This window comes from Suncus etruscus, chromosome 2 (assembly GCF_024139225.1).
Source record: "Suncus etruscus isolate mSunEtr1 chromosome 2, mSunEtr1.pri.cur, whole genome shotgun sequence".
Classification (NCBI taxonomy): Eukaryota; Metazoa; Chordata; class Mammalia; order Eulipotyphla; family Soricidae; genus Suncus; species Suncus etruscus.
Window position 1 is genome coordinate 128,267,385 of NC_064849.1, and position 10,484 is coordinate 128,277,868.

The window sequence follows — 10,484 nt, forward strand, 5'->3', positions numbered from 1 at the left end:
TCTTTCTTTCTTTCTTTCTTTCTTTCTCTTTCTTTCTTTCTTTCTTTCTTTCTCTCTCACTTTTTTCTTTCTTTCATTCTATTTCTCTTTCTTTCTTTTTCTCTCTTTCTTTCTTTCTTCTTTTTCTCTTTCTTTCTCTTTCTTTCTTTCTTTCTTTCTTTCTCTCTCACTTTTTTCTTTCTTTCTTTCTTTCTTTCTTTCTTTCTTTCTTTCTTTCTTTCTTTCTTTCTTTCTTTCTTTCTTTCTTTCTTTCTTTCTTTCTTTCTTTCTTTCTTTCTTTCTTTCTTTCTTTCTTTCTTTCTTTCTCTCTCTCTCTCCTCTCTCTCTCTCTTTCTTTCTTTCTTTCTTTCTTTCTTTCTTTCTTTCTTTCTTTCTTTCTTTCTTTCTTTCTTTCTTTCTTTCTTTCTTTCTTTCTTTCTTTCTTTCTTTCTTTCTTTCTTTCTTTTTGTCACACCCGGCAGTGCTCAGGGGTTACTCCTGGCTCCATGCTCAGAAATCGCCCCTGGCAGGCTCAGGGGACCATGTGGGATGCTGGGATCCAAACCACTGTCCTTATGCATGAAAGGCAAGAGATGAAGTTGATCTAATTCAGATGTATCACCGACAGATGAAGGATATGGACTCCCAGGTGAAAAATCACCTACATAGGACAACCTCTAGTTGTTTTTACTCTGGCTTCTGTAAATGAAAACTCTAAACTTTGAATTTTTTTATTCCATTTTAATGTGCCTATATACTACGGCGTTATTGGTGCATATGGGGGCTGCTAGAACAAATCCAACAATCCCCGTGACTTGGTTCTAACATAAACTTTAAACTGAGGGGACTCTTCTACCAGAATTCCTTATTGGACAGATCACAAAGAGAATAACAGACAAAAGTGGGGGAAAATCATCACTGTATAAGAGAATATTTAGTAAGAGTTATAGCTGTTAAGGAACTACATATAAGATACTCAAAAGACATATTATGTGTCCCTTTTATGACTTTTGAAATAGTTGGGGGTGTTAAATCTGGTACACCACTTTGGTCTGTGATTTGGCCTGTGCAATACTGAAGGTAAAAAGTGTAAATGTGGGGTAATGATGGTTGGGGGTAAGGAGTAGAAGTAGTAAGGGAGTGAAGGACTAGAAATGAGTTTGTAGGGGTGTGGGAAAGGGCAGAATACAGGATGGACATTCTGCATAGGCAAAACATGCCTTAATCATAGGGAATACTATTAATATATAGCAATTTAGTATATAATAATATAATATAATATATAATAATATACTTGAAAATGGAGACCGGTGAGAAAAAAAGTTGCCAGTGACTGCCTCAGCACAACCCACCAACTCCCAGCAGCCCCAAGCTAGGGAGAAGGCCTTCAGCCTGGGGTCTCCTCAAACCCCATGCCAGCAAGAGCTAGCCTCCAGAACAGGAAATAATTCGGTAGAGAACCAAAAGCCAGACATCTGCCTACCCTCCTTCCCGTGCCTTCCTCCTTGTGCTGGGGGAGGGGCAGGGAAAGGCTGGAGACCCCTTTAGAGTCTTCCTGGTACCCACCTTTCTGGTAGCCTGGGCTGGCACCCAGGGAAGGCCTGGAGACTGGGGAAAGAAGAGGGGGATGACTGGGAGGGGGGCTGCCAAGCCTGAATTTTGAAGGGGAGAGAGAACACCAGAATCTGGGAACAATTGTTACTAAATGTGATGCTAGAAACATACGCCAAGTGTAGGGAAATACTTCTTATTGCCATTATTTTTGGTGTTTCAGGCGGTGGAAGTTCAGGAACAAGTCCTCAAGACAGGCCTGGCTCCCACACACACCTGAGGGAAAGGCAACCATCCCATTCTCTGTGGTGGGAAGCCATGAGAGAGAGCCTGTTAGCAATTGCTGTTATTTTGGGATAACAAATCAGATAAAGAGGATCTGTCAACAAAACAATGTGGTCTCTGGGGATTGAGTATAGAGAGGTAAGAGGTAGTAAGAACTTGATCTAAATCTCCACCACTACCAAAACAAACAAAATCCTAAAACCAAAATCAAACCAAAGCAGAGTAATAACAACAACAACAACAAAGGTAAGAGGTAGTAAGAACTTGATCTAAATCTCCACCACTACCAAAACAAACAAAATCCTAAAACCAAAATCAAACCAAAGCAGAGTAATAACAACAACAACAACAAAGCTACAGGGTCTCTGCAGCACGGAACTGGTGTCTGAGGTGTCCCTACCTTCCAGTCCCATTTACTTTAGTCTTTCTGCCTCTTCAGAGACAGTGAACAAGAGACAGTGCACACATGTATGCACCTACTTTCACATACCTGCCTGTAGAAGAACCTATAGCAGGAAGTGTAATGCAAAGATAGCATTTTCTTTTTCTTTTTCTTTTTTTGGTTTTTGGGCCCACCCGGCGGTGCTCAGGGATTACTCCTGGCTGTCTGCTCAGAAATAGCTTCTGGCAGGAACGGAGGACCATATGGGACATCGGGATTTGAACCAACCACTTTTGGTCCTGGATTGGCTGCTTGCAAGGCAAACGCCGCTGTGCTATCTCTCCGGGCTGCAAAGATAGCATTTTCTTCACAGATTGATGCTCCTCCTAATGCTCCTCCTAATTAAAGCCCCCAAACATCTCTGCAAGAATTTCCACAGATATTAGAATGGAAAACAACCTGCTATTCTTTGCCCTATGGAGTACACATGCACTAAACCTCCATGTTCCCTAAAGGAGATGAGAAATGTTGCAGAAATAAATCAGAAACACAAACAGACAAAAACCAAGCAACCCACGGGGTGACCTTTTTCTTTCAACACTAAAAATATGGATCATCAATTCAGAGACAATAGAGATGAGGATTAGGAAAACCAGGCAGAGTAGAGAGTGCCGTTAAAGAAGGGTCTACTATGAAAGTGCTATTTAGGGGGCTTGAGAGATAGCATGGAGGCAGGGTGTTTGCCTTGCATGCTAAAGTATGGTGGTTCAAATTCCAGCATCTTATATGGTCCTCTGGGCCTGCCAGGAGCAATTTTTGAGCTTAGAGCCAGGAGTAACCCCTGAGCGCTGCTGGGTGTGACCCAAACACCAAAAACCAAAAAAAAAAAAAAAAATAGTGATATTTAGAACTGATCACTCTGGACAAGAACTGGGTGCTGAAACGGGATAAAGCAACATGCTTGACACCAATTCAGCAACAGTAGTGCAAACCACAGGGTCAATAAAGAAAAAGAGGAGAGAGAGAGAGAGAGAGAGAGGAGAGAGAGAGAGGAAGAGAGAGAGAGAGAGAGAGAGAGAGAGAGAGAGAAACTGCCCTAGAGGCAGGCAGGGGGAGGGTGGGTTGGAGGGGACAGGGATGAGGGAAGATAAGAGGAAAATTGGGGGCTGGAGAGATATCATGGAGGTAAGGTGTTTGCCTTGCATGCAGAAGGTTTGGTGGCTCAAATCCCGGCATCCCATATGGTCCCCTGAGCCTGCCAGGAGTGATTTTGGAGCCTAGAGCCTAACCCTGAGCACTGCCGGGGTTACAAAAAACCAAACAAACAAACAAAAAAAAAATGGAGGAAAACTGAGGATATTGGTGGCTGGAAATGTGCACTGGTGCAGGTTGTTTACAATGTATGACTATAACTCAATCATGAACAACTTTATATGTGAAAAAAATTGCATTGCCAGGCATATTAATAAAAGCATAAGGAATAAAAATATATGAATCATCAGTAAGGAAGTTACTTTGTAAGCTGTTGGTTTTGCTGGTTTTCCTTGATAGGTTCTTTGAGCATATTAAGACCCATGCTTGGTGCAATCATTGAATTGTGAATAAAACAGATCCAGAAGGAAGGAACCTGTCCAGTTCCAGCACATGGGGGTGTCTATAGAAGCAGATACTCAGAGTTTTGAAGCACAGAATGGAGAAAATATGTTGAACAATTGCAAGACTCACTGTTGATGGGGTGTGGAGGTCTTGATCACCCCTTTTTGGGACTTGGGAGGTGTTGCTTACTCCTATTCATCTGGGCTCCACATTCAGATAGTGAAATTACCTGTGTGGTTCATGCAGAAGTCCAAGTGCAGCCTCTGGTGAGCACCTGAAAGCAATGAGATAAGTGAGTTAAGAGCCAGGCTGCTGGCAATAGTCAGTGGTGATGGTGATGAGGAAATAGCAGAGGGAGCCTAAAGCAGAAACTGAGACATAGAGTTCAGGAGAGGCCAAGGATACTTAATCAGGAAGAAATACTTGGTCAGTTTTTCTTGGATAATATCTGAACCAAAAGCTTAGACTGAAGGTGAGAGTGTAGCTCAAAGTACTCAGAGTGTGGCTATGGAGGACAAGGAATCAAACTCACATTTGTGGGTCCTTGAGTTAGTTCCACCCAGTATCAGGGAACTGTTGAAGACTGTTTGGCATAACTAAAAGCCCTCTTTACTAAAATCAAAATGGAGTCTCTGAAAGTCTGAAGCCAAAATGCCTACGTGACAATTAGCAGGAGCTGCCAGCCTGATCAGCTAGCAGATGTGGCCTTTGCCCTTGGACCTAAAGAAAAGGGAGTTACTGCATACCTCAGAACTAGGGGAGTCGACCACAGACACCAAGATGTTCCCATAAAGATAGAGGCTAGTGGGCCTAAACAGAGATTAGATCTTATACTTTGTTGCTCAAACACAATGTGGGCCTCATGACTGATGAATGCCAGCCTCATGATGTATAACCTTGTTAAATTTGAAAAAACAAGATGTGCCTATGGAAAGTTACAGTTATTCCAAGAATGCCTTGCCCCCTTTCTCTTTGTTTGGCCTGACTATATAAGGTCTACCTTTCCCCATAATAAACGGACTCTTGATCGAAATCTTTCGTCTTGAGTCTCTTTATTTCCCAGACCCTCTGCTCTTTTAGGCCAGAATCCTCTTCCTGACTCGTGAATAACTGTTGTGGTCTCCAGCCTCTCTCGCGGGTCGGGGTCTCTGGTGGGCCGCAGGGAACCTGTGGTGTCCCTTGATTATCAGGTTCTTTTTGCCCACTCCAGTGTAGAGGGCTTCCCAAGTGCAAGGTGAGCTAGTGAACGACAGCCCCATCTTGCCTATCTAAAAGTTGAAGACCCAACTGAAGGCCAGAGTGGCAGTTCTCAATCACACAGGGCCAGCCCCTGGGAAATGCAATATCTATACTACAGTGAAGCATATCTGAGAATTGGTTTGGGGGAGAGGGAGCTAGGCTGCTTCAGCAGCAGGCTGATGCTCAGAGCGGGAAGTGAACTTTGAACTGACCACATTAGTCTGCTCTTTGTTGACAGAATTCTTTCTTTTTTTTTTTTTGTTTGTTTTGTTTTTGTTTTTCGGGCCACACCCGTTTGATGCTCAGGGGTTAATCTTGGTTAAGCACTCAGAAACTGCCCCTGGCTTGGGGGACCATATGGGACGGTGGGGGATCGAACCGTGGTCCTAATCCTTGGCTAGCGCTTGCAAGACAGACACCTTACCCTAGCGCCACCTCGCTGGCCCTGTCAGAATTATTTCTAAGTAGACAGACTAGGTCAAGGGAAAATGCTTGCCTGTGAGCTCTTAAAGAATGAGACTAGATCTGACCTTACCCGATCATAAGTATCAGAAACTGAGCAAAGACTGAATTTAAATAAAAAACAATGTGGAACAAAGAATTGGGCATAAGCTCACAGAAATGTCCTATCTCTGAAGGGCCTATAAGATCCAGAAGAAATCATTGCAGCATAGTATTTAGATTAAAATCTATAGTAACAGAAGTTTTTTAAATAATATTTTATATATATGTATATATATATATACACGAGCATATATATTTTTATTTTTTGTCCTGTTTCTGTTTTCTTCTCTTTTCACCCCCAAATGTACCAGCAATATAATGTAACACCACTTCTTCCTGCAAAGGCATACTAAAAAAAGGGGAAATCTCACGTATAAATACAAGCTCTTATCTACTAGGAATAAGAACTCTTACTTTTTACAACACAGGGGCATCTCCCACCTTGAACACATGTCATGAGGACCCAGCTTAGACCCCAGGGAATTAGACACCGACTATCCAGCCTTGACTCCTGGATCCCAGACATGGAAATGACTCAGTTTTCTACAACAGCTCTAGGAACCAAATCCCCTCTGGGGCACCTCTAATACTGCTCTGACACCAACATGTGCCAGTTCTAAAATGATATGCTGATAATGAGGAAATGGGAACAACTTGATCTAAGAGCAGGGTGTTCTGCCTCACCAGCCAACGATAAGACAAAATCAGAAGACGTGTCACCCTCCAATCTGTGTCACCCTCCGATCTGTGCAAAAGCCATGATCGCTATCTACAAATGACTGGTTGTTACAACCATGACTGGACAGTATGCATCCTGGGACCAATAAAAAAGCTCTAGCTAGGTTTTGGTCTACGATCTGTACAACAAACAAGATCTCTAATTCCAGAGATCTGACTGAGACAATCACAACTTAATGGTCTTCTGGAAACATAATGAAAGACTTTATCCCAGACTCCATCCTAGGAGCAGCACAATAACCATGACCACCAACTACAAAAGACAGATAAAATCGGCAGGGAAGGAACAGAACTCCTGAAACCACAAAGACAGACTATCATAAGCTCCATTCCTTGACTTGTGCAGCTACCAAGATTTCTAGTTACAGAGGTCTGATTTTATCGCCCATGACGAAGCAGAAGTCTTCCATACACCACAAAAGCAACGAGGGGAGAGTAAATACACCACAAAAGCAACGAGGGGAGAGTAAATGAACTGGCAAGGAGTCTACAGTCAATCCCATGACACTATACTTCAAGGGTGGAGAAACACTGTATCTCCTAGGCCAGTGGTCGGAAACCTTTTTTTTTCAACTGAGCCAAATCTCGCCAAAACCACGATTGAAATTTATTTTGAGAGCCACATTAGTGTGTGTGTGTGTGGTTTGTTTATTTGTTTTTCTAGCAGCGCTCAGGGGTTACTCCTGGCTCTATGCTCAGAAATTGCTCCTGGTAGGCTCAGGGGACCATATGTGATGCTGGGATTTGAACCACCGACCTTCTGCATGAGAGGCAAACACCTTACCTCCATGCTATTTTTCCGGCCCTGAGAGCCACATTTTTTAAACCGAAAATACATAGGATGGTACACTATTTTTAGTTTCAATAAGTTTTTATTGAGAATATTCTGCATGCAAGTATCCACATAGGTCGGGAGGATACAAATAACACAACTAATAAAACAAAAACTTTAGAATGATATTATTTATCGATAACATTAAATTTCATAAAATTTGCCTTACAATGTAGAGAAAATTACATCCTGACAATGACTGACAAAGTCACAAACACTAATTGGCCTTGTATTTCCTTGGATAGTTTGAGTAAGTCAGGTTTGTATGTTGTTGTTTTTAATTTTAGACATGATTCCAGGTTCTCTCGATGAGATGATTTCTCAATTTACTCTTGATAAGATTTATGCTTGAACATGATTGTTTGCATAAATATGTAGACCTTAACAAGGAAAGAACAGCAAAAGCTAGCTTTTTTTAGTTGATTATATGAGTCAGGAATACTATTCAAGGTGTTAAAAATCAACATATCTTCCTTCTTAGGTCTTTCAAAGCAGACCACTTGTGCTGTAAACTAAGTTCACATTTGTGTTTCTCCAACCTTTCTAAATTAGCACAAAGACGTTCAAATTTCGAGCTCCACAGTTTTTTGTTTTTTAAATCCAGAAATTGCATTTCAAAATTGCCAATGTCGATATTAAAGGGAGAAAAATTTAATTCCGTTACAGTGGCATCCAGAGGTTTTTTTTTTTTTAACAAAGGCCAACGTCACTTTGCTGTTTCTGAAATCCTGAAACCTCTTGAGAAAAGCTTCCCTCATATTTAAAAGTGCTGTTTTAAAATAGGTAATGTCAATATCAGAATTATTTTCTTGGCAATGTTTCAACAGGCTTGGAAGGTGAATCAAAGTTTCTCTGTCAAAATCTTGAGCAAAAACATAATTTTTTTTAAACTAAATAACTTCTAACATTGAAAAAATTGTGTTTCCTTTCCCCTGTAGTTTATGATTAAGCTGATTTAGATGTGAAGTAACATCCACCATGAAATACAGGTTTTGAATCCACTGATCGTTTGTTAATTCTGGATAGTGAACACCCTTCTTGAGGAAAAATGCTTTGATTTCTGATAAGTAAGCAAAACATTTCAAAACGTTTCCTCTTGATAACCAAAATGTGCTGAAAATTTGAAACCCTACATTATGGAGATGAAACAGGTAAAAGAAAAACCTTTGAACAATCTTTAAAAGCAAGGACAGTGTTCCAGAGAAAAGTAGTGATTTCACTGAAAGGAAAAAATCTATTGACACTTTAGTGTGTGCTGCAAGAAACCAAACTAAAATACACACAAAAACAAAAATGGCACTTTGTTAAAGGCATATAATATATCATAAAGGAATTATGATAGAGTACCTGAAACATTTTAAAAATAATTTTTTATTTAAGCATATTTGTTACAAAATATTCATACTTGAGTTTCAATCATGGAATGTACACTACCCTTTACCAGTGCACTTTCCCCAGCACCAATGTCCCTTGTTTCCTTCCCCTTCACCCTCCTCTGCTGATGTCAGGGGCAGACATTTTGCTTTTTTCTCTCTATCTCTCTTTTTCTTTATGACACTGAGGTTTGAAATTTTTCTTTATGACACCGTGGTTTGCAATATTGTTAATTAAAGGGTACCATGCATGTCACTTATCCATTTTCAGCATCCAGTTCTTGTCCAGAGTGATATGTTCCAACTATCAATGTCATAATGTACCTTTCTCTATTCTAACTGAACCCCCCATTTATTATGGCAACCTCCCTATCATGGACTAGTCCTCCTGTTCCTCATCCCTATTTTCTCTAGATATTATTACCATATTGTCATTTATTATTCTTATATGCCACAAATGATTATTCTGTGCTTATACCTCTCCTTTTGACTCATTTCACTCAGAATAATAATGTGATGTGTTGATGTATGTACAGATGATGCACTGTGCATGTAGTCACAAGAACCAGAAGTTGCACACCCGTACATTGTATCCACTCATTGTATGTTAGACTGGATTCAAAAAAACTCCCTGCTGAACTAAACTCTGTGACAGATGACACTGTAAAGATAATTTGTGAAATTCACAGTTGTGATCAAATCCAGGCTATTCACCACCTGAGTGAGAGTATGGATGCCCACTACTAGCATCTTCCCATGAAGAAGTGAAGTGGCTGTTCAGGGAAGGATGCTCTCTTGCCTTGTTGGCAAGAGGTAAGAAGTAGTGCAGTTCCTGTGAGAGCAGAACTCTGACTTTGTACAGCCCCAGTTGGACAAGGAATAGGTAGCTAAGCTTGTGTATTTGACAGACATTGTTCATTTTTTCTATGAACTTACTATTTCTCTGCAGGGGAGTTTCACAAGTAGTTTTTACAGTGAGACATAAGATGGATGTGCTCAAAAAAGAATCTGATTCTGGGATAGCTGTGTCTGAGGAGATATTGAAATGTTTCCACTCTTGCAAACAATTTCTGATTGGCACTTATATTATGCAGAAGTAATAATCAATATAAAAAACAGCATTTAAGGGCATTAGCTCACAACTTTAATCTTGAGTACTCTGAACATGAGAATCCATGTAAAAGAAAACTCTGGGTTGAGAATCCTTTCATGGATGATGCCCACTCTTGTGCAAAATAAAATATGTGTTTTAAGATCACTCCAGGCACTGTATTTCTGAACCCCACCCAATCTGGTCTGAAGAAGCAGGGTAGCAGGAAAGAAATAATAAACCAAGCTAGACAGGAAAGCATGATCTTGGAGTCTATGGCCTTTTACCTTGTACTCTCTGCCTCAAGCCCAAAAAGCTAGAACACCTCTTTATTAAAACCAATTCCCAGCTGTGTTTTCTGTTGGAGTTGTGGATTGTGCTGGTTTCCTTTGCTTGGCAGACACTTGGGGGCCTCCCCAGGCATCCCCTGATGGCTTGCCTCGGCTGAGGCGTGTCTCGCTGAGGCTGTGTTTTCTGTTGGAGTTGTGGATTGTGCTGGTTTCCTTTGCTTGGCAGACACTTGGGGGCCTCCCCAGGCATCCCCTGACGGCTTGCCTCGGCTGAGGTGAGTGTTTGGGGGCCGGAGTTGTGGATTGTGCTGGTTTCCTTTGCTTGGCAGACACTTGGGGGCCTCCCCAGGCATCCCCTGACGGCTTGCCTCGGCTGAGGTGAGTGTTTGGGGGCCGGAGTTGCGGATCAGGCTGACTGCTGGACCCCTAGGCCCGGCAGATATTTTGGGACCTCCCCCAGCCTGCATCAACCTGGGAACTTTGACCACCTTCAGCATTAATCTCTTCAAGGCGTGTCGCGCTGAGGCTGTGTTTTTTGTTGGAGTTGTGGATTGTGCTGGTTTCTTTGCTTGGCAGACACTTGGGGGCCTCCCCAGGCATCCCCTGACGGCTTGCCTCGGCTGAG